Below are 25,230 nucleotides of genomic sequence, written 5' to 3' on the forward strand. Positions count from 1 at the left end.
GATTTCAAGGTGATGTTGTAGGTCGCTGGAAATTTGCAACAGCGCCTTGATAACAGATGGACTGGAATGGCAGCGAAACTCTGCGTAGATTTTAGGGCATCTCCTCTTTTACTGTTGAGTGATTTCCAGTTCTAAAATCTGCATAAATATTTACACAGAAGTCTTATTTACCTCCTCATACAAAACGACAGAATGGTTGTGAAAAATGAAAGAAAACAGGAAAAAAATTGCAGTATACATGCAAAATATAAAAACAAAGAAAATTTCTTGGTAGTTTTTGAATTCGAAACTGCGCTAATTAACCGAATAGACTGTTGTCTGGTACCTAATTGCTCAGAAGAGAGAGAGAAGGAAGGTGGGGAATGTTCAACCTGTTTTGAATAGTTTCTGTAATTTCATGGAAAGACCCTCTAAAAGGTGCGACGCGTGAATTTCAATGCAGTTTTGTTTTGCACAGCATAATGTAAAGCAAACAGAAATGTACGTCGCTGCTCGTGCCGTAGCTCAGGAGCAGACATTGTAAATTGAAAAATTAAATGCGACAACCTCCTGACAAACAGTTATGGGTTTCTCATAGAAATAAAACGTTGATAAAAAAAAAAGCAAGAAGTAGATTTGTACACCTGGAGCCATTCATGTGTTCCTACAATTGGGCATGCAAAAAACGTTTACGTAAGCATTACGCAATTCCTTAAAGAGATTAAATGCAAACAAATTGCTCGCACCTCTGCCGCTAAGTTGAGAAAAAAAGTATTTCGAGCGGTTGCGGCGAAGAACTACAGGGTTCCCCCAAGTTTGAAATATTTGGCTTCGAAGCCGCGGCTAATGACGAAATTCACTATCATTTGCCTCTGGATTAGCCTTAGCTGTCCTCCTGCATTGCAAGAGCAAGCCCTTTCGGTCTCGGGACGTGCTCCTCGACGCTACCGATGGCAGATGACATGACAGAGATAGTCCGGATTCAAGGGGCAGTCTTACCAAAGCCGAAAATTCAGATTCTCACCATTCGTTCAGCGCTGCTTTGCGCGCATATTAAGCTTGACGGTTCTCAGAAAGTTATCAAGAACTCGTCCCAGCCTTTTCATTCTCTGTTCCTGCCGAAAAAAGTACAGTGTTCCTTATACTATAGTATTTTCCGAACCTAAGACGAGATGAAAAGTCGAGGTTACTCACATATAGCGTCTTCCAGGCAGAGCTTTTAAGAGGCACTGTTGCTCTGGCAAAGTATCAGATGAGGCTTTTCGCTTGCACAGTCTGCGAATAGCTCCAAATAAACAGAGTCAAATCGTTCGGCGGTGTGTCTTGTGGAAGATGCAGTGACGAAACGGTGACGTATTTAACACAAACAGGAAAACTATTTACCTTCTGAATTACAAAAGGGGTCGTCGGCCTGAGACACTGCACGAACGTTGTCCCCATTCAAAAGGCAAGCGTAAATGATTCATTCAGGGACAAGTACATTTTAATTTTTCTCTAGCCCCGTAGCCACTGACAAAGAAACCGGATCTTGGGTTTCCAGCAGCGAGCACTGCCGAGCGCCGGGCAGACATGAATCCCGACGCGCCGGATAGCTGCCTGAGAGCTCCCCATGCCACGCACTTATTCTGAGAAGAACCATCAATGCAAGAAGAGCCCTGGGAGGCAATCAGGTGAACCCCACCGGGAGAGCCACCCGGACCAAGAACTCACAAAGCCCTAATCGCCCTCCCATAGAGGAGATAGATGGAGGGCGACTGTACCTGCGGAATGCAGTCGGACGAGAAAGAAAACAGGGGTCAAGGCAGTCAGCCTGTAATACCCCTGTCACTCGAGCAAATTTAATATCATTCGAACCGAATTACATCAGCATCTAGCAGGGATAAGTAGGTCACCGCCGCTTGCGGCGGGGGCTAGCCTGCCATCAAATGTTTATCTGTTGTAGGCCGTCACTGCACCCGCAACCGCTTCGGTGGTGGACGACGGCTGCTGCCGCGCGCGTCTTTCTCTCCCTCTTCTTTTTTCTTTCTTCTCTATCTAATATCATTATTTACGAATACGAATAGTCTATCTAATATCATTATTTACGAATACGAATACGAATAGTCTGGGAAACTCATTCGTATTCGATTGTGAACCGAATGTGTATTCTCCACGCCAGATACGCAGCAGAAACAAGCAACTCAACAATATATTCTGCCCACAGGGAACGTTAAACATTATATTTGTAGAATTTCACTTTAAAAACTGTCAATTTGGGTGCAAATTTAATTCGCATTGCAGGCTCTCATGGCATGCAATTACTCTCGGCCACAACAGCGGCACACTGATGCCAGCGACTCACGATCATTTAAGGTTCTGTGTTCCTTGGTGGCCGCTTCTCCACGTACATTTATATGACAACTATTTAAATTTGTGACTGATTACCTAGCAGCTTGGACATCAATTGCATGCTCTGCGTGTCTTCTTGCGTCTCCACGCTGTGCATACGCTCTCCGCTGTGTTGAGCCATACTGTTTTACATTTATCGAATTTGTGGGTGACTCGATACTTGGCTTGACTTTTTATGACTAAATTGCTAACGCACAGCCAGAAGTATTGTTTTTCGCTTTAGTTATCGTACTGAAATTTTCTAATCAGCTTTAAAATGCTACAAGTCATTTCAAATGCCTACTATGGGTACTGATGTTCTTTAAGTGCAGTATTCTTTTATAGCTTATCGTAATTGTCACTGATGTTCGCGATTTAATACAAGAAGTTGCTACTAAGGTAGTTCCAAAGCAAAAGAAATGCAAGAAAGCAAACTGGTTCTCTGAAGAGGCTTTGCAAATAGCTGAGGAAAGGAGGATGGCAAAAGTTATGGGGGAAAGAGAAAGATACAAGGTTCTCAATGCGAAATTTCAGAAAATAGCAAGGAGAGATAAGAATGCCTTCCTGAACATACAGTGCCAAGCAGTTGAGGACAACAGCCAATTAAGGAACAGAAGAGCTCTGTATAAGACAATCAAAGATATCAAAGGAAGCTTCTGTGCTAAGCTAGGCGTGATAAAGGACAAACAAGGCAAGGACCTTACTGAAGCCTCAGAGATAAAGAGGTGGCAGGAATACACAGAACTGTAAAAGAAGGACCCGAATGTGCAACCCCAGCTTAAGACGGTTGTGATTACTGATCTCGAGCCGGGACCTGAAGAGTGAAGTTGAATGGGCCTTAGCCAGCCTTGCTAAGAACAAAGCTAGCGGAATTGATGGCATTCCAGCTGAGTTGCTTCAAAACCTCAACCATGACGCTGTTAACATTTCGCATACATTATGGACAACCCTTATTATGGACAACCATTATGGACAAATTTGGACAACCCTGCAGTGGCCACAGGATTGGAGGAGGTCAGTTTACATCCCCATTCCAAAGAAAGGCAGTGCAAAAGATTGTTCCAACTACCGCACGATCGCGCTTATTTCGCATGCTAGCAAGGTGATGTTGAAAATACTCCAAGGTAGGCTGCATCAGTATGTGGATAGGGAGCTTCCGGACGTGCAAGTTGGGTTTCGCAAGGGAAGAGGAACTAGAGACCAAATTGCCAACCTTCGCTGAATCATGGAAAAAGCAAGAGGGTTCAAGAAACCCATCTACTTCTGCTTTATTGATTATGCGAAAGCGTTTGACTGCGTAGATCACAGCAGATTGTAGAAAGCTCTCCAAGAGATGGGAGTTTTAATTCACCTCATCTGTCTCCTCAGGAACCTGTATGAAGGGCAAGAGGCCACAGTCAGAACTGGGCATGGTCTTACTGATTGGTTTCCAATTGAGAAAGGAGTGAGGCAATGCTGCATACTGTCGCCCTGCCTATTTACCTATATGCAGAGTGCATCATGAGAAAGGCCGGTCTGGACGAGTCTTCAGCTGGAGTGAAGATTGCTGGAAAAGGTATCAACAACATTAGATATGCAGATGACACCACTTTATTGGCAGAATGTGATGTGGAACTCAAGAGACTTCTGATGCGTGTACAATAAGAGAGTGAGACGTTTGGGCTTAAACTGATCATTAAAAAGACAATGATCATGGCGTCTTGCCCTATCAAGTCCTTGAGCATCAAGGAAAAGGAAGTGGAAGCGGTGACAGATTTTCTCTTCTTGGGCTCCAAGATTGCCTCGGAAGACGACTGCAGCCATGAAATTAGGAGACGCCTGCTTCTGGGAAAGAGAGCTATGGTTAGCCTTTACCGCCTAGTAAAGAGCAGAGACATTAGTCTGCCAACCAAGATTCGTATAACTCGTGCTATGGTCTTTCCAGTTGTGATGTATGGATGCGAGAGTTGGACTGTGAAAAAGGCTGACCGCCGAAGAATTGACGCCTTTGAATTGTGGTGCTGGCGAAAACTCTTGAGAGTTCCTTGGACTGCCAGAAGATCAAATCAGTCGATATTGTCGACCATAAACCCTGACTGCTCATTGGAGGGTCAAAGTCTAAAGTAAAGCTCAGCTACTTTGGTCATCTGATGAGAAGAGAGGAGTCGCTAGAGAAAGATTTGATGTCGGGAAAGGTTGAGGGTCGCCGGAGAAGAGGTAGGCAGTGAACGCGATGGTTAGATGGCATCCTTGAGGCACTGCAGATGAAGCTATGTGATGTTAAGAAGATAGTGAGAGACCGGAAAGCGTGGCGTGACATGGTCCATAGGGTCACGAAGAATCGGACACGACTGAAAGACTGAACTGAACTTAATTGTCACAATTTACGAAGAACATATATTTTACTGTGTAGCATCGAAATAAACCGAATGACATTTGATGCATAGAAGACAATAAATCTGCTTGTGTGACAGAGCTATAAAACCACAAAAAACAAAGTGCGCCTCGCGACGTGGAGGATAGAAACCTTGATGGCATTTGAACGATTGTTGAGTCAATGGCAAACCTTCGTGCGCAGAATGCGCCCCCTCCTCTTTCTTTCGAGCTCTGAGCGCTCTGGCTAAACACATCGCGTGCGCGGGCCGCGAGGCCATATACTTACTGTGTTATTAGTTTTACTATGCCTCCCACCTGCCCTTTCGTCCTACCACTGCTCTCTTATTTCCTCTTAGTGTCCACTCGTCTAATTCTCTCCGCTAGTCGTGGATCCCATGCTTTCGCACAAATATTTCCTTCCTGCGTGTTTTATTTTTATTTACATAACCTCTTACTTCTACTACTTTTCCACGAACTAAGTTACTTATTTCTCGTAAGCAGCTCTAAACACGCTTAAATGTGCGGCAGTGTGCTATGGCTAGTTGGTTTATGGTGGAATAAAGAGCTTATTCAGAGAAAAGAACAGATCTAAAACACTTAAGGTAATAATGCACTCGGATGTGCGCTTTTTGGTAAACTAGAATGTCACACATTCAACCAACACCTATCGTCAATGCATTCATTGCTCGCAGATACAAGAAACTATTGCTTTTTTAAGCAAGATGTTTCGCAGGTCGGTCGAATCGTATTAGCATGTTACCCGTCCGCGCGTTACTAATCTACATCTAAATAGGGTGGAGCAATGTTCCAAGCAGCGATTCAAACTGTACTACAACTTCATGCAAGAAACAACCAAAACGAGGAACAGTTATCACAATTACAACTATTAACTGCTCGTGATGCATTTGTTCAATCAATACCACGTTTACTAGCCAGAACACACTAAACAAATGCAAAAGCCTGTGCCAGTTCCAAGTTATAAACATTCCGCATGAGAGCAATTCTTACGCCGAAAACAAAAATTTACTCCATCACCGGCAGGCAAGAAAGAAATACCTCGTCAAAGGACACCGGAATATGTGTTACTACATGGCGCAACATGAAGAATTTTATCGCGTGCACGGGGCGACTCACATTGCCATTCTCCTGGCTTACATTAGCGTTTCATGAATAGCTCCAGTGAAACTCCTTGTGCAACTTGGGCAAAAGAAAGCGCTAAGTACTAACCCACCGAGTGTTGATTTGTGTTGCCTGAACAGTACGATGTTACAAAAGTCAATTATTTTATTCGTAGTAAGCAGTACAGATGCATATGGACCACTAGGTGCGTCAGCTTGCAACCCATTTTATATTTCATGAAGACCGAGGAAATAGGCATGTATATGCAAATATTGTCATTTCAACCTAAACGGCCACCACTACGCAAGAATGAGACATTAATCGTGCCATCTTTTCGTTTAGCATCCTTCCTTAGCTGTTCGGTATAACGAGGACTCACGCACCGTGTTCAGGAACCGGTGTCAGTATATTAACGTGCCATGTGAATACCAGCTGTACATCAAATGTGTGGACGGGAAAGCGCGAAATTCGGCTGCTGCTGCAACCATGCTATGAATGCGTTAAATGCAATTCGACTCAAATGGTTTCTCTATAAATTCCAATAAACGGCTTCTAACATGCGTGCAATAATATAAGCCTAAGGCAAAGCACAGGCGTTGCAGCATCCAGATGTGGAAATCGTCACCACATATGCAGAATCACATGAGCTCGAAGAGAATGTGACAGCGCTCAGCGGTCAAGTCAGTCGTGCATTTATTTCTAAGGACATATTGTTATGTACACATACAACAGGTTTTTCAGACAACAACCAAAGCACTAGCGCTGTATCAAACTTTTTTGCAAAGCTAGGAGAACGAGAGCCGATGTCTGTAAAAAGGGAGGAAACAGATCTTCCGTATGTCATTAGATATTCTGTAGACCATTATATTCATCACGCGCGGGTCTCTACCCTTAGAACACAGTGCGTGTGACAACAAAAAAGGTTGCTAACTTTAGGCTATGGTTTATAAACACATGAAAGAGCAAATGTTGCAGCGATAGCTTTTGGTGCAGGTAAACACATATGACGCGTAAAACTGCGCAAGATTAAAATGCATGATATCATCAATCGCCCGTCAAAAGTCACGTTGCCGTGTGCTTCCCTCTTAGCAGATACTGTTGCGGCCTGAATAGCTGGAAAAGGAGACTGCTCCATTGGTAGCATTGCTTGTCAGTGTGTGTCCCATGTGCTGAGTGATGATCAGCCTTGGAAGCTGTGAGTGCGTTTGTGCTAAGCAGAACTTGAAAATCCCTCAGCTGCAAAACGGTACCTCGCAGTCTCGAGTTATTGCAGAGGCAGAGAAGCGGTAAAATTGATATTGTCTCATTTGTAAAATCTCTCTTTCGGATGCTTGTCCTTGTGCCGAGCTAAATGCAAAGACCGAGTTGTGATAAAGCGCTAAAATCACATTTATAAAGTCGCATGGCCTGTGTCCGTGCGCTGGTGTAGGGTGAAACATGAGTAATGAGGTGCTGCAAAAGGCAACAAGACACATTTTAGATCGCTCTCTGGTGTGATTGCGCCTATGTACAGCTCAACGCGAAGCCTAGCTAAATCAAAGGGCGCAAGTCGCATTTTATAAGGTTTCTGGCTAGCGTGATGCACTTATGCAGAGGTTAATGTGAAGACCGAGCAGCTACGTAAGAGTGTATATCGTATTTTTGAGGTTCAGCACCAGTGTGCGTGCGCTTGTATGCAGGTGATTTCAAAGCCTGTGCAGGAACAAAACGACATGTCGCATTTATAAGGTTCTTAGCCAGTGTACGCGCGTTTGTGCAGAGCTAAATCTGAAGAGCGGTGAATTGCGCAAGGGTACATGTCGTCTTTGCAATGTTTACAGCCAGTGTTCGGGCGCTTATGCAAAGCTAAACGTGAAGAGCGAACAGCTGGTCAAGCATACATGTAGAATATACGGTTTTTAGTCAGAGTGCATGCTCTTGTGCAGAGCGAAATGTGAAGAGAGAACAGCTGCAAAAGCACATGCGTTGAATTTGTACGGCTTTTAGCCAGTGTGCCTCTGCTTATGCCATGATAAATGTGAAGAGTTAGCAGCTGCAAAATGACACATGTCACATTTGTAAGGTTTCTCGCCAGTGTGAGTGCGCTTGTGCCGAGTTAAATTTCCCAAAGTAGCAGATGCATAAGGACACATGTCGCATGTGTAAGGTTTCTCGCCAGTATGAGTGCGCTTGTGCACCGCTAACCTTCCCCAAGTAGCTCCTGCATAAGGGCAGGCGTCGCATTTGTAAAGTTTCTCACCAGTGTGATTGCGGTGCTTTTGCTCAGTTATTTGGCAAGAGCTAGTAGCTGCATAAGGGCAAGTGTCACATTTGTAACGTCGTTCGCCGGTGAGCGCGCGCTCGTGTCGAGTTATTTCGCTTGGACAAGGTGTTTTTTGAGAGCGCAGGACACTTTCGTAAGGTCAAACCCTGGTCTGCGTGCGCTTGTGGTCGGTTAAATGCGACGACTGCGCAGTTGAACAATGTCCGTCTCACATTGTCGAGGAATACAGCTACCACCCGCGCTAGTTTGCCGAGTTGGAATGTTAGACTCAGGAGAGGGAATTGGGCACACCTCAGCTTGATATGTTTGGCCTACTGTGTGATGTACCATACGATTCTCAAAGTTGAAGTTCCTTGTAAACACCATGGGAACCTGTGAATCAAAGACCGGGTTTTCGTCCGGGTGTTCCAGCACCATATGTATATCAATACCTTCGAAGTTCGGTGAGGTGTACGCGCATAATTGGCACTTGAACTGGTTGCCTTCCCATGAAGGTCTGTTGTCGGAGCAGGAACTGTTTGCCATGAAATATGAGTTGGGCTAGGGACTATACTGGCAGTGACGGCTATGCCTCGCCTCAGGAGCTTGTGCGGAGATTAGCCCAGAAGAAATTTCCTGACCACAGGCAGGAACGTTGACCTCTTCTGAAAATAAAGTGTGTAAAATAAGGATGTTAGCAAATATACGTTCGCTTGCCTTTTGCATCAGTTGTTTGGTACAATTCGCGTACCGTGTATTATGCAAGTCGACCCTGCTGCCAAGAAAGCAAGAATATTGCTGCATATAAATTACTAATTTATTTATTGTGTAATACATACACAGATGAAGCAAATGACATCGAGTTGCGCGCCCTGTAAGAGCAGTCCTTCATGCTACTTTCTATTCATGTCTTTATGTAAGTACTCACATTATATTTTGTTTCAGGCTACAAGCAGCTTTTATAAGCATATCGTTTGAAAATTTTATCATCCAGCAACAGGCTAACACCACATAAAATATTAAAATATCAAGTTTTGGCATATCGTTTATTATAAAAGATATATTGAATCTACAATGCATGGTATACTGTTCGAAAGCACGTGAAATCTTTTCTATTACATATGGTTCTAAGTGAAAATTGGTGATTTTCATCAGCCATCTTCGTTTCAGCACTGAAACTTTCACGAGTCTTACCAATACCAAATATATCCACACCTAGCAAAAGGTACACTGCTTGTCATATTTAGGCGTCACACACCTGGAAAGTTTCGACTTGTCACGTATATATAAATAATATAACCATTGACCACAATGTGCAATAATGATTTAACTATGCTCTCAGCACATATTCAAGGCAGTAGGGTAGCAACATAAAGACAGCAATGACAAATTCATCACCTCTATGTCAAAGTTATTGTTGAGTTGGCTGAAAGCATAAGCACACAGAAACAGATGGATAAAATCGCACGTGTTTAACCCCTTTGACGGAAGGCGTTTAATAAATGCTGCACATAATGAAAAACATGTCACGAAAGTTGACTTGTTTCCTTTTGAAATGATAATGTTTGAACTAATTTTTTGAAAGCGTGAAACGTTCACAGCTTTAAATGGATGCACTTGCGGTTAAGTTGGATGCCTTTGTCTTTGCTGTTTAAACATAACAAATTTGAATGAAAGCTGATTCTATAACCTATTCAGCCCGGTCAGCTTCAAAACAACCACGTTGCCAACTGAATATTTCGGTCCGATATTACAAAGGTTGTACGATACAAGCCTTCCGTGTCTGACGGTTTCGAACCAGGGTTCGCGCTTAACCTTTCCCAATTTCTTTTTTGAAACGCATAGACAAGAGAACGTAAACCTCTCTACAACCGATTGGTAGTCCAAAGCCTAAATGCAAAACCAATTCTTGTACCACGCACCAGCGTCACAGGGAGCTTCCCCATCACACTGGTCATTGTTTAAACGTATGAGAGATATCACCTGCTCAAAGAGCGCGCAAGGAGGGAAGCGTCGGGCAAACTTCTCTTTCTGTCTCTCTATCTCTGTCAGCACACTATCATCAAAAACATTATTTTGGCGCTGTGTACTAGTGCAGCGCGAGGCACTCACGCTTAATATAACATGAAGCCTGAGGCACGTTTGCAGGGATCAGAGTCCAGTCTGCTTCCGGCCGTTCACCGCCGCCCTGTGTGGGGCGAAGTTCGCACGTCGCCCGAACAAGAGCACCGTGCCCTTGAGTAAAAGGCGCACACTAGAAAATTCTTTCGAACCACGTAGTGGAAGATGCTGTGCGTGGCTCTGGTGCGGGGAGCTTATGGTAGAAGCTCAGGCGCCAGGTGCAAGGCCTTCATCGCAATTTCTCGCATACCTTCGAGCCAGCGCCACATCGACGACCATCTGTCACACTGTTTTATTGTCCGCATGACATTTACTTGCGCTGTGCTACCTTTCTAGCAATCATTATTTACACACTTCGTGTATTGTCCAATCCAATTGGTTTAAATTACTTTTAAGATTCCATGATCATGACATTCATTGGTAAATATATTCCTGCCAGTGTATATGGCTTGTCGACATTGAATATATCTTTGCATTCATTCGTCAATATTATTGGGATATCGTTCGGGGTTCGGAATTAGTATAGATGTATAAAATAAACACAGATAGCTTTGAAGATCTGCAAAGTGGATTATATGTTTGGTGTCAACCCGGCAGACACGCCTTCAGTCGGCGAACAGGAAGCAATATTTACAATGCTATCATTAGAGAGGGCGCAGTAGCTGTAGGTGAGTTTATACATGTCCTATTCCGAGATATTACCCAAGATAAACCCGTATTAGAGATGTTAAAGCAGAAAAATATTTGTAGAGGCGGAACGCATCAGCATAATTTAACGACTTCCGGCAAATATACCCATATTCGCCCATCAGATAAAGAACCTCAAAAAGCAGGCTTGGCCTAAGGTATTTCAATTCACATATCTTTTAATAGCTTGTACAATGCCGCGCTACTACGAGGCGGCCACCGCTACGTTCTATGATGTGGTATGCGACAAGTTGTCAGAGGAGCTCTCCGATGCGTAGTGAATCATACAGCATGCTCAATGTTGGAACGGCGAACATTGTAAATGCCAAGATCGCCAGCGCCGATTCTTTAGCGGCGGGGCCATGTTCCAACAAAACGCGTAAAAATTGCTGCTGCTCTGTGCATGACTGCGTGGGAACGCTTGCGGAGCAATTGAACTGTAATGTGCCGCCTTAACGCTTCACGGATGGCAACCTTATGAATTGTAATTTCCGCAGAATAGCTACAAGAAATACTTGTCACGAAGAAGGTGGTTTTGCTCATGCTGTTTTACAGTATCAATACAACATACAACTCAGGCTGTGGGAGACGCCTTAGTAGAGGGGTCCAAAATTTTGACCCCTGGGGTTCTGTAACGCAACGCATACGGACGCCTATCTTTTTTGCCTACATATTCAATCGCGCATCCTTGTGTACAGGTATCGAGCGCCGTAAACCCTGCGCCATCGCTGATATTCGTCAAGAAGAAAATGGTTCTCTTAAATAGAGCTCACAATAGCTGGACGTGCGCACATTTCTTGCGTACGCTGCAACTCGCTTCTGGCGCTGCGTGGTTATGCTTGCTCGGCATAAAATGGCCTGCTATAATGAACAACTATAAGGGAGCTCGGTAACATGAGATACGTTTGGACGCAGCTGTCGCGAAATATACGGTGGGATAAAAATATATTGTAACAGTCCGAAAGCGTGGTTTAGCCCAGAAAATGTTGGCGCATTACGCTGGCCCTTACGTTGTGCTTGAACGCGTCAGTGAAGTGAACTACCAAATAGCACGTATGACAGCAAGTGGTCGTCGTTCAGTCAGAACCGAAGTTGCCCATGTCGCCCGGATGAAGCCGTGTCACTCTCGTGGAAACAACTACCTCGCTCGGGGGGTTTCGTCTGCCCAGGGGGAAAATGTAACAGTACAGAAGAAGATGGAGTATAGAACACAAGTGAAGGAAAAAGACGTTTCAAAAAGACTCTCGTGCCGGACGCGCTGCCGTTGACCAGCTGAGCTTCCTACCCTATCGTCTTGTTCAGCGCTCCGACGTCTTACCCCAGTCGTAACAATATTCTACGATACGTTTTTTCTTTTCCCTCCTTCTTACTCCACTTTCTGTTTCCTCATTTTTCTTTTTATTTTTTCCTTTTCGTTATGGTAATTTCCGTTATTGACATTTAGCTAATTGTCATTTTTCTTTTCTTTTTCCTCCTTTTTCCTCTTTTGGTTTTCCTTGTTCTTTTCATCTTTCATCACTTACTTTTCCTTCTTTTCTTCTTTTTCATCCACAAAACCGAAGCAATAGGACAAGGCCGAAGCCATCTATGAATTTTACGTATGTAATAAAGCATGGCAGATGAAACGTTGATGCTTCAGCGGAAGCATTCGAACATGCATAATATAGTACATGTTCCGTCACGAGTGCGAATAGCTGGGTAAATGCATATGCGATTGAAGTTCATGAATTGAGGATGTTTCCTTAGGGGTAATGACATCACGAATGTAGATTATAGGATCAAAGTGCAGTGAGCGCGTCTAAGCAGCTGCGCGAAGAAGCTTGCGCACAATCACCGCAGAACCGCTCCGATAGGTTCGCAAATGAATAGCTCGCGAGAAAACGCGACCATCGATAATTTGATATAAATCTCAATGATTGACGGGCACATTTTTTATTACTACATTGATGCTATAATGATTGCGCTCAAGTCTAAAATTCTCATGGTAACCCTTATTAATCCATCCCACGCACGAGTGCCCACACGCGAACTGCAAATCCTTCCTGAGGTCTGGATCGAGAGAATGGTTTTTGTAAATAATTGTTTGAATATTGATCCGAAGAGGCTCCCTCGTAAACTCGACGGACATCCCCAATGTCAGCGCTTTCATATGAGATTACGGCTTCAAATGTTTACTTTCTGACAGAGGGAATAAACAAGAAATCGACATATTTAAAAATTCCAGTGAATTTCAGGTAGCTGTGAGTTAGCGAACTCTGTCACTCAGTATAAGTATTTGGGCGTCGTAATATCAGCAGATCTCGGATGGGCGGCTCATGTGGAATATGTGGCAAGCAAAGCGATGGGAAAGCTAATGTTCCTGAAAAGGACCCTGCGCTACTCTACAAAGGAAGCCAAGCTTCTGGCTTATGAGACGATTATACGCCCAGCAGTTGAATACGCGAACGTGGCGTGGTTTCCATTCACCCAAAATCAGATATCTACTCTGGAAGCTGTCCAGCGAAAAGCCGCGCGTTTTATCTGTAATAGATATAGGCGAACCGACTTGCCGACGCAGATGCTGGCCGAGATCGGTATTCATACATTATCTTGCCGAGCGATGCTACAACGTCTCAAATTTCTGTATCTCATCCTGCATAACAAGATTAAAGTAAATCCTGACACCTATATTTCCTTTAATACCTCCAGAGAAACCCGTCATAAGCATCATCTCACACTTCAAGAATATTTTTGTGCTAATACCACATACAGTTTCTCGTTTTTCCCGCGAGCTGTGCGAGACTGGAACTCTTTAGATCAGGAAGTGGTCTCACAGTCCACTATCCACAAATTTGTTGAACTTTCCGGAAATTGTATATTGTCAACCACGAGGAAGTGCTGACATCATTATGTGTTTGTTTTATTTTCTATGTATAATGTGAACCTGTGATGACGTCAACCTGTGAATGACTGTATCTTTCATTTTTTTATATGCTTGCTTCTTTTCTTTTTGCTAGTATTGTAAGAGTTTTCGATTTTACCCTTCTGTACATATGTGTGCATGCCTGTACGAGCAAAGAACCCACTCCTGTAAAAATCCCTGTTTGGGATTGACAGTATCTGAAAATAAAAAAAAAATCCGGATGACCGTTTTTAGGTGTGTTTCGTTTTCCGGCGGATATCCCGATCCTGCTTCGGACGTGCGGATTTTAACCGGACGTCCGTCGGAAATTATTGGCCGTTTGGGCTAATGTACACAAATGTGATCTCCTGGGTAATAGTCTAGTGTACGAAAACGAGCATTAATGAGACAGAAGATCTAACTTTTTCTCAATTATTTAACGCTTTTATTACTTTTCGATTCAGTTATATTTCCAGGTTTGGAGCTCGCCCACAAAATGGTAACGCTGAGTAAGAGCTTCGTAAATACATGTCGCGCCTTTGCGAGGTATAATACCGCATTGTAGAGAAGCTGCGCGACAGGCAGATTCTCCTCACAGCCGAAGCTAAAACATTTGATAGTACAGCCCTTCGTTTTCGTGATAAGACTCACTTGAGGATCGGATGGGTGGCAATGCTGATGACACAGGTCCCGTAACGTGGAGTGAAATGCGACGCGATGCAAACGATGGGAAGCGCTCCTGTAAAGTTTGATACAATTTATTTAGATCCTGAAAATGACACCACAGAAATAGGAAATAAATTTGATAGGTGCACGTATATCTAAGTATGAAAGTGGAATTGCTTCAGAAGATCAAATTATTCCGCGAAAAATTGTAGTCTACAGATTCAGATTCGCGAGCAAACTGAAGAAACTTACAGCAAGCCTGTACTGCGCCCTCAATACTACCGATGAACTAAAGGAAACGCTGGACGCTGAGCTTGAGAACAACAAAAAGCTTGAAACTGAAAATAGTGTGCTAGACGCGAAATGTAAGGGCCTATAGATATCTAGGTACAGGATGTCTACAGCAGGCTGGTGTAGTCAGAGCATTACTCTGATAAATGCAATATTGAGATTCAAGGTGTCAGATGTGAAGAAAGTGAAAGCACTCCTGTCATTTTTCTCTCAAATTGACACAGCCATAAAGAGCCCATTTAAGCATCACTCATCGAAATTTGTCAACGAGTACCAACGATGAGTGTCAAGAAAAGCAAGAGCATTGTCCAGTTTAAGTTCCGAACGAAGCATGATGCAGTGCTAAGCAATGCAAAAAAAAATAGCGCGTGTCTAGTGTGTATTTTTGCTCAGCACGCCTACCGAGTATTTTTCATTCGCTCGAAGACCTCACAATTTTTTCCCATGTCTTATCAGCATTTTGCCTTACGAATCTTTCAGTCATCATGAATCTTCACTCAAAATATTTCCTGACATACATGCATGGTACGCAAGAAATAAGATGACATTGATCACTTACTAAAGCAATTTACGTTGATGTTCAGCATAGTAATGGTCACCGGAAAGTGGTATTATGGGGGCTGGGAAGTGGTCGAATTGAATGGTTGCAGAAACATTTTAATAAATCACCCTGACAGGCGGGGGGGGGGGTCGTTGCTCTACATGCAATATCTGATAAAAAGTGAGACTTGCGATCCCATTTCGGATCCCAGCAGACTCACTACACTAAATGATGAAAACGAATTACAACTAGGAGTTGAAAAGGCGCTGTTACCAAAAACTCCTTCGGCAGTGTTCTACATAATTTCGAAAATAGAGGAGAATCATCGAGAGAGAATCATCGTATTCGTAATATGGACAGGAGTGCGGAACAATTCATTCACTCTTTGGAAGAAAATTACTGAACTGAAAAATTCACTTTCTAGATGTCACAATAGGACTTGAAGAAAGGAAAATACTCATTAAATTTATGAAAAACCTAATACAACGACAATATCGTTATTTTGAGTTACAAACTCCACCACTTCAAAACTTCAGTCTCCTACTCACAGACTGTCAGATTCAAGTGAACTTGCTCAAGATCGGAGAATATTCACAAAACCACTAATCGCACACGAGATGTCTCAAGGAAACAGCATTACCCGTCCTCTAAGATCAATGACTATTAAAACGGCGGGACTAGATGTCATATTTATATCATTGATGAATCCCAGCCGACATCACATCACTGCAATCTAATACTTCAAAAACTTGGCTTTGTCACGCTGGTTGGTTCATGTTGAACGAAATGAAGAAACAGCGCTAACCCACAGCACGAGTGGAAAGGCCAGACAGAAACATGCGCTGACTAAAAACCAAAGAGTTTATGGCGGCACAAGCAGCAATATAAAGCATATAACCAAAGCACAGAAGGAAAATCAATTGGGATATAATCATGGTCCCGAGATACAAATTGCAGCAATCAGAACTATACCTGATTGAGATAGGTAAGCTCTTGTTGGTATAGAGCCACATAAGGTTGACTGGTACATGTGTCACCAAATTCGTGAATGTGAAATACCTCTTAAATGACGCATCAGGTCAGGTCTTTGAATGTTGAGTGGTGATGAATGTCGAATGGCCTAAACACGCCTCACAATCCTTGCAATCGGTGGAATGAATGACTGTTACTTCGGGTTCAGTCGTTTTCTATATCCTTCGCTTGCTCAGGCAGTCGCTTTTTCACGCACTGTTCATTTTTCTCGATGTAAAATCGGCCGCATGACAGCGAAATCGTGTACGCAACAACAGTTGACAAATTTTTTTCGGTGGTTCTTTCTGCCTTTCTAATTTCTTGGTTGACTTGCACAAACCTCTAACTTTTTCCTAGAAGAAAAAGGAAACTTCACGCCGGTTTTGCTCACGATCTTTTTCAGGTTCTACGCACCGTGACTTTGGTGCGAAGCTTACGCTGAACAGCATGTTTACATTTGCGAAAGCTATAATAATTTCTTTTCTGTGCCACAATATAGAAATTGTGCTAGTCATATTTTGCCAATAAGTAACACCAATTAGGTACCGACAGTTCGTTGTTTAAAAACCTACATCATTACGTTATCTTTCATCTTTGCTGCTGCCTGAGCGCACGATTCCAGTGAAAATTCACATCAGGTCAGTACTGCATATTGTGTAGACTTACAACGCGACAGAACTGCGGTTGTTCGCTCAATGTAGCCTCCAGTAAAGGGTAAACAGCATTTGTTCATTCAGCGCCAGCCAAAGATTCCGGTACCCGATCAAACAAGGCGTCCCGTGGCGGCTGACGCTGTCCCGCATTAAAAGTGTGCACGAAGCGTTTGGCAGGAGGCACATGCAACAGCACACTACTCAATTTGTCGCAGGCTGCCTTCTGGCCCCGTTTTTGCGATTGCAAGCATTCCGATTTTGAATTCTCAGTCATGAACATATACGTTAAGTCTTATTCTTGACGGGGCAGAGAATCTGAAGAAGCGCATATGCTGAGCTCTCTCTTGAAGTACCCCCTGGAAGCTTATGTCCCACTAGCTAAATTAACAAGCTGCCACTTCTCGCTTACATTCGCCAGAAACGTCTGCAGTTTTTCTTCAGGCGATACCATTCATTTACTCCCAAGGGCCATTCCATGGCCAATGCATGCTGTCAGACGCCACAAGTACGAATAACATTTACCTTTTCTTTTCCACTGCATGCTAAATATATTTCAAATAGTTTTCAAGTGTTTGAAGTATGCTCCAAGTATAACTTCATATAAAATATTTTGACACATTTAAAACTAAATTTCTAATAATGACTATGTTTTAACAAGCCCATATTTAATATTTTTTCAAAGTATTACTTAATACATGTCTCTTTGCTGCACATCTCATAGAAGACAAAGACATGCAGTTTTTTTAAATTTCGGCGAGCCGCTCGCGTGCTCCGTATTAATTTTGGGCCACCTGTACCCTCTGGAAGGTTCGAGTGCGGAGACATCGTATGGCATTGTAGCAGATTGGATTAATAGTGTGGTAGTTTTGGGGATGTGTGCTATCGTGATGCACCTTCGCGGAAATCTTGTGGTGGTCGCGCTTGCCGACAAGAAAGATTTCACTAGGCGGATTAAGAAACTGTAGTGAGAGCTCTAAATGACGCACCTGGACAGTTCAAACGAGGACAGGAGACCGAACTACGAGTAATAAAAACGAACGCGGAGCGCCGTGAGTGTGCGGAACAGGCTGAGTTCTAACGTCAGCGAGCATTTGAAGATCGCCAACGCAGGACAAATGTGGTCCGCTAAGCGAAAGATCCCGACCCTAATGTCTGCGTCGCCACGAAGCTGTCGACAATATAAATGACGTCCAGCTATGTCTGCGGGTAAATGCATAAATATCCAGCTTAAGCATAAACCTCCTCTATACGTACGCAAACAATCACGTGTAATCAAATTATCATCTGATAATCACGAGGCAGCAATGCGTACGCAAAGCATCAATTGACCATATTATACTCGAAAGTAATGGTATCCATCCGGAAGTTGATGCAGGCGCAATCACTGTTCCTGAAGCTCCGGGGTTTAGAGATACCAGTGGCGGGGTGAATAAACCGGCGGTGGAAACTAGCAAAAAGCGACTGAAAGATTGGTGGCTTAAAAGCAGAGAAGTGACATAACGTTAGTAAAGTAGAAACAAAACATTTAAGAAATAGAATGATGGTTTAGTTAACCAATCTAAATCAATAATTAAAATATAGGGAGAAATATGAGCATAATAGCTACTGCTACCACCCCGTTTCAAAGGGGACGCTCCTGTATTCCATCCATCCATCCATCACGTCTAATCATAAAGCCTAAGCTTAAGCTTTCTCAATTATTGGGTATCCCTTATCGCTATGAATGATTGCTGAAGAGATCACTAATTTATTATTGAACGTTGTTTTGAATTACATTGCTACAGCATTTCGTCATACATCATACGCTGCTGAACAACTGAACGAGGTGATTGGACAGGCATTCGCAACACCTATCTGTCTATCAGGATGACTGGCTGCCTTTCTATACAACCTTCTTGCCAGTCACTTTCACTTGGATTGCAAGTGCATCACATCCAATCGCAATGGTTGAGCATCATGACAGGTAACACTCCTTGAGAATGTGGGATCGTAAATACGGCAATGAAAGGAAGAATAAAGCGCGTTCTAGTTTGCGTCAAAAGCACATAGGAGAGACGATGCTCAACACGCATATCTGAATGGGAAGCATTTCTCTTGGGAATCCAGCGTCGCAGATAAGGCCCCGATGTATCACAAGTAACTGCATCTAGTGAAATTTCGGTACACGTTCGCACATATCAAAGTAAAGACCTGTCTCTGTTTTCGCCAACGCAATTAAACCGGATCAGTACTGAGATATGGAACATAAAAGCGAAGAGGCTCATTTTAAACGCAGAAGTACTCGCGAGAGGCTGAGTATTTCGATATGAATAATCTAGAATACCACTACGGAAAGCGTTAAAGCGCACGCCTACTACGTCTTAATAGTGTCATTTCTGTGCCTCTATACCCGTGGTCTAGGATTCAAACACCCGTCGATAAAAATTCCAATTTCAGTGCCCTGAAAAAGTTTGCAGAACGATTGCAGACGCAGCATGGCCGAACGAAACACTCCACATATTCAGGAACCATTTTTCTCTATCTATAGTTGCGTGATTGAGGAAGCTTGTTTAGAATATTTTAATTGTAAGCCAAGGCTCCAACACCAAAATCATCAAGCACGCCGTGTGGTCCAACTAAGAGCATGGGGCCGGTTCGTATATGCGCACGCAAAACACAGGTGATGCGCTTAAAAAAACAGTACTCACGTAGTTTGACCCCGAAATCCGTCGCCATCGTACCAGTCTTGCTAGCTCGTCCAATGCACTGTGTCGACTACACAGCGGACTTGAACAGCACGAGTGCGAAGTCGCGGTCGTGCCTCCACTCCGTCACAAGCCGTAGAAATATTGACTGACTATTCTGCTAGGTAATATACCCCAGCTGACATGTGCTGTGAAGAAGAGCTTCATATCGGTCTGTAGCTTAAAGCCATCTGCATCAAATAAAGCGATGGCACAGAGGCGGCAACATTATGGGGGATGACAAAGGAAAATAAATTATTCCCCTAAATAATCTGTTCATTCACCATTTTTGACACATCACTAGCTGCGGATAGATTATGGTGTTAGTGGCGCAGACTTTAACATTGCACGGCTGAGATTTTTTCATGAGCACGCGGGCGTCAACGCTAAGCAATATTCACTGAAATATCAAGAAAACCACAAAAAGATGCGATAAGACATCTATGCGCATTATGGACCGTCCTTTAGAAATATTGTGTGCGGATATTTTAGGGCGACCTGTGAAAAAGCATCTTTTATCAAATGCTGTTTTTTATAATATCTTGATGAAAAAACGAGAGGCAGGTGTAGGCGTAACTGCCCGATATCGCAAATTAAATTGTTGCATATGCAACAGCTTTTCAGCCTCTAGAGCAGAAGCGATACGCTACAGTTTAATTCAATAAAAAACCATGCAAATGATTCTTCTTAATAAAAATGCCTGAAATTAACAGAGATGCCCGGAAGTTTCAATTCATTTTTTCTACTTTATAGATGAGCCCCTAGGCGTTGGTCATGAATTATCATCTTAGCCATAAAGAGATTTGTTTTTGAAGTAATCGAGTTGAGTTGGGCATATTTCGAAATCAGACAAGGAAGGAGTTTATAAAACGGTAGAGACACCAAATTACATGATTCTGCAAAGCATTTCGTTCGCTTCCTTTCATTGTGCAAGCAATCACAGCCTAGTATCAGACCCGAAGAAAGTGGAAAAAATATATTATTCCTTTTTTAATGTTCACTTTTTAATGTTTAATGTTTTCACTTTACTATCGTACATAAATATTTATTCAAATTTATAATACGACGCAGTCATTTCAAACGCCTTTTGTGCGTACTGATGTCCTTTAAGCGCAGTATTATTTTACACTTTATCATAATTGTCAACATTTGAGAATGACATAATATTTTAGAATGCAGCACCGAAATAAACGGAACGACATTCGATTCGAATGACATTAAATCTGCTAATGTGACAGAGGTATAAAACCACAAAGAACAAATTGCGCCTCGCGACGCGTAGGATAGAAACCTACAGGCGACGTGGACGACTAGGAGATGGAATTTGAGCGATTGTTCAGTCAGCGGCAACACTTCGGGCGCGGAGTGCATCCCCCCCCCCCCCCTTGTTCTGAGCTATGAGTGCGCTGGCTGAACACATCGCGTGCGCGTGTCGCGAGCTCATATATTTATTGTAATATTAATTTTACTATACCTCTCACCTCCCCTTTCACGTTACCACTGCTCTCTTTCATTTCCTCTTAGTGTCCCTTCGTTGTCTCATTCGCTCCGCCAGCCGCGGATTTCACGCTCTCGCACAAATATTTGCCTTCCTGTGTGTTTTAGTCTTATTTATAAAACATTTTGCTCCTACTACTTTTCAACTAAGTTACTTATTTCTCCGAAGCAGCTCTAAGCACTGTTAAATGTGGGGCAGTGTGTTATGGCTTGTTATTTCATGGTGGAATAGAAAGGCTACTAAGAGAAAAGAACAGGTCTAAAACACTTAAGGTAATAATGCACTCGGATGTGGGCTTTTTGTTAAACTAGGATGACACACATTCAACCAACACCTATCGTCAATGCACTCATTTCTCTCAGATCCAAGAAATCATTAATTCGTTTAAGCAAGATATTTGGGAGGTCGGCCGAATTTTATTACTATGTTGACCCTCCATGCGTCACTAATTTACATCTAAATAACGTGACGCGTTGTACTAGAAGTGAGTCCAACTATATTACAGCTTCATGCAGGAAACAACCAAAACGAACAAAAATGATCACAAATGCTGCTATTAACAGCTCCTGGTACATTTTATTTAATAAATACCACATTTACTAGCCAGAACACAGTACTAAAATGCAAAAGGCCTGTGCCAGTGCAAGTCGATAAAAACTCCGCAAGACTGGAATTAATTACGCAGAAAACAAAAGCTTACCACATACACATCGGCAGGCGAGGACTAAATATCGCATCAAAGAACGCAGGAATATGCGTTGTTACATGACGCGACATATGGAATTTTATCACGTGCATGGGGCGACTCACATTGCCATTCACGTGACTTATAGGCGTGTTCCATAAATAGCTGCAGTGAACCTCCTTGTGCAACTTGTACAAATTAGAGCGCTAATTAAGCCGCTTCCAACCCGCTTAGTGCTGATATGTATTGATTTAACAGTACGATGTTGCAGAAGTTAATTCGTTTATTCGTGATAAGCAATACAGATGCATATGAACCACTAGGCACATCAGCTTACGGCCCATTTTATACTTCATGAAGTCCGGGGCAATGGCTTTTATATGCCGAAATTGTCATTCCAACCTCACTGGCCACCACTACGTAAGAAACAGATCTTCATCGTCCCATGTTTTTCAACATCGTTCCTTAGCTACTCGGTGTAACGAGTACTCGCGCGCAGTGCTCAGGAACCAAAGTGTCAATATATTAACGTGGCATGACAATACCAGTTGTATATGGAATGAGTGGACGAGAAAACGCGAAATTCGACTTCTTCAGCCATGCTATGCGTGTTTCATGAATAGCTCCAGTGTGAACTTCTTGTGCAACTTCGTGTGCAACTTAGGCTAAAGCGAGAGCTAAATGCTAACCCACCGAGTGTTGATTTGTGTTGCTTGAACAGTACGATGTTACAAAAGTCAATTCTTTTATTAGTGGTAAGCAGTACAGATGCATATGGACCACTAGGTGCGTCAGCTTGCAGACCATTTTATATTTCATGAAGCCCGAAGGAATAGGCTTGTATATGCAAAAACTGTCATTTCAACCTAAACAGTCACCACTACGCAAGAATGAGACATTAATCGTGCCATGTTTTCCTTTAGCATCCTTCCTTAGCTGTTCGGTATAACGAGGACTCACGTGCCATGCTCAGGAACCAAAGTGTCAATATATTAACGTGGCATGTGAATACCAGTTGTACATCAAATGACTGGACGGGAAAACACGAAATTCGGCTGCAGCAGCGATGCTCTGAATGCGTTAAATGTAATTCAATTCAATGGTTTCTGTAAAAATACCTATAAATGGCTTCTAGCCTGCGCACAATAATATAAAAATGCGTGTCCTTGATTACGGTGGTATTTAATCATATATAACCTCTCGTTGCCACTACTTTAAGGCGAAAATCACAAACAGCTCCAAGTATTCGATATATATATGTATATATATATATATATATATATATATATATATATATATATATATATATATATATATATATATATATATATATATATATATATATATATATATCTCTAGCTGACATGCTTCCTGAGAAAGTTTATAGAATGGCTTCAAGTATGCGTGTATTAAAATATACGAATATCGACCCCTGTATTCACTTGAATAATCACACTAAATACTATTTTGTAATTAAACATAGCCAGGCCTCAGCGCTCATCATGGCGCGAGCAATATCGGGACATCGAGGGACAACGTGGTCCATTGTCGGTCGTTTTCTAGAACGGCTTGGCAGATATAGGAATAAGCCGGGAGAAAGTAGTCAAATATAGACAGTTTTAAAAACCGGCATGGCCTATAATGGGAGCATATAGTACAAATTGGTTCAATGTAGCCAATTCTTAGAGGTGGCACGTCCAATATTGGGTGAACGCAAGGCATATGTGTCCAATGTAGCCAGGTTCTAAACACGGCTGTATCAATATCTTGGAAGCATGGGATAAACAAGTCCAATATCGGCAACGTTTTAGTACGGCATTAACAACATTGGTGTAGCGCGTGAACCTTGGTTCATCATTAATGTGTTGTGCACTGGCTTAACCAATGTTGGATGAGCAACGGCAAATTTGGCCTCTGTAGGACCATCGTTTACCTGCGCATTACCAATATTGAGACCACTGCCCTGTGCTGCCTGGGTTTATTTCTTGTTTTCCAGACCGGACACGACATAGAGAACATAGCAGTTGATTGAAACATCTTTATTGGCAGTCCTGTCAAGCGCGTTTGTTTCTGGCATCTGTCCGGGCATATGGCCCCACCAAAGCCACGGTGACTGAGGCGGATGCTGTTTTAATTGTCTTGGACATCTGCCATAAAGATTGGCTCTGGGTCCTAAGTCAAAAAACTCTCCGAGCTTTGCCCAAAGAATAGCGACGGCCGCGTTGTCGAGAGATAGCTGGAGGATCCAGGCTATGCAGCTGGCTGGCTAGGCGGATTGCAATTAGAATTTCGGCGAGAGCCCTGACTCGAATGTCAGAATACTCATGACAGTTTAGTTCAGTCGTTCAGTCGTGTCCGACTCTTCGTGACCCTATGGACCATATCACGCACGCTTTCCGGTCTCTCACTATCTTCCTAACATCACATAACTTCATCTGCAGCGCCTCGAGGATGCCATCTAACCATCGCGTTCGCTGCCTACCCCTTCTCCGGTGACCCTCAGCCTTTCCAACATCAAATCTTTCTCCAGCGACTCCTCTCTTCTCGTCAGATGACCAAAGTAGCTGAGCTTTAACTACAGAATTTGACCCTCCAATGAGCAGTCAGGGTTTATGGTCGAAAATATCGAATAATTTGATCTTCTGGCCGTCCAAGGAACTCTCAAGAGTCTCCGCCAGCACCATAATTCAAACGCGTAAATTCTTCGGAGGTCAGCCTTCTTCACAGTCCAACTCTCGCATTCATACATCACAACTGGAAAGACCATGGCACGAGTTATACGGATCTTGGTTGGCGGTGTAATGTCTCTGCTCTTTACTAGGCGGTCAAGGCTAGCCATGGCTCTCTTTCCCAAAAGCAGGCGTCTCCTAATTTCATGGCTGCAGTCTCCTTCCGGGGTAATTTTGGAGCCCAAGAAGAGAAAATCTCACAGCTTCCACTTCTAGTCCCTTGATGCTCCAGGACTTGACAGGGTAAGACGCCATGATCATTGTCTTTTTAATGATCAGTTTAAGCCCAAACTTCTCACTCTCTTCTTGTATGCGCATCAGAAGTCTCTTGAGTTACACTTCACTTTCTGCCATTAAAGTGGTAGCGTCCGCATATCTGAGGTGGTTGTTACGTTTTCCAGGAATCTTCACTCCAGCTGAAGACTCGTCCAGACCGGCCTTTCTCATGATGCACTCACCATATAGGTTAAATAGGCAGGGCGACCGTATGGAGCCTTGTCTCACTCGTTTCTCAATCGGAAACCAATCAGTAAGACCATGCCCAGTTCTGACTGTGGCCTCTTGCCCTTCATACAGGTTCTTGAGGAAACAGATGAGGTGAAGTGGAACTCCCATCTCTTGGAGAGCTTGCCACAATCTGCTGTAATCTACGCAGTCAAACGCTTTCGCATTATCAATAAAG

At 43.1% G+C, this 25,230-nt stretch overlaps 1 long non-coding RNA gene across 1 annotated transcript; it reads right to left on the reverse strand.

Moving 5' to 3' along the window:
* Positions 1-6,387: 6,387 nt before the first annotated feature.
* LOC146172613 (uncharacterized) lies at positions 6,388-19,953 on the reverse strand. Its single transcript, XR_014702462.1, has 3 exons — positions 19,601-19,953; positions 14,403-14,490; positions 6,388-8,727 (listed from the first exon to the last, which is right to left on the reverse strand). It is a non-coding gene; the product is annotated as an uncharacterized LOC146172613 (long non-coding RNA).
* Positions 19,954-25,230: the final 5,277 nt, after the last annotated feature.

The sequence above is a fragment of the Amblyomma maculatum genome, unplaced genomic scaffold (assembly GCF_055883805.1).
Source record: "Amblyomma maculatum isolate TAMU_Amacu unplaced genomic scaffold, ASM5588380v1 scaffold_13, whole genome shotgun sequence".
NCBI classification, from domain to species: Eukaryota; Metazoa; Arthropoda; class Arachnida; order Ixodida; family Ixodidae; genus Amblyomma; species Amblyomma maculatum.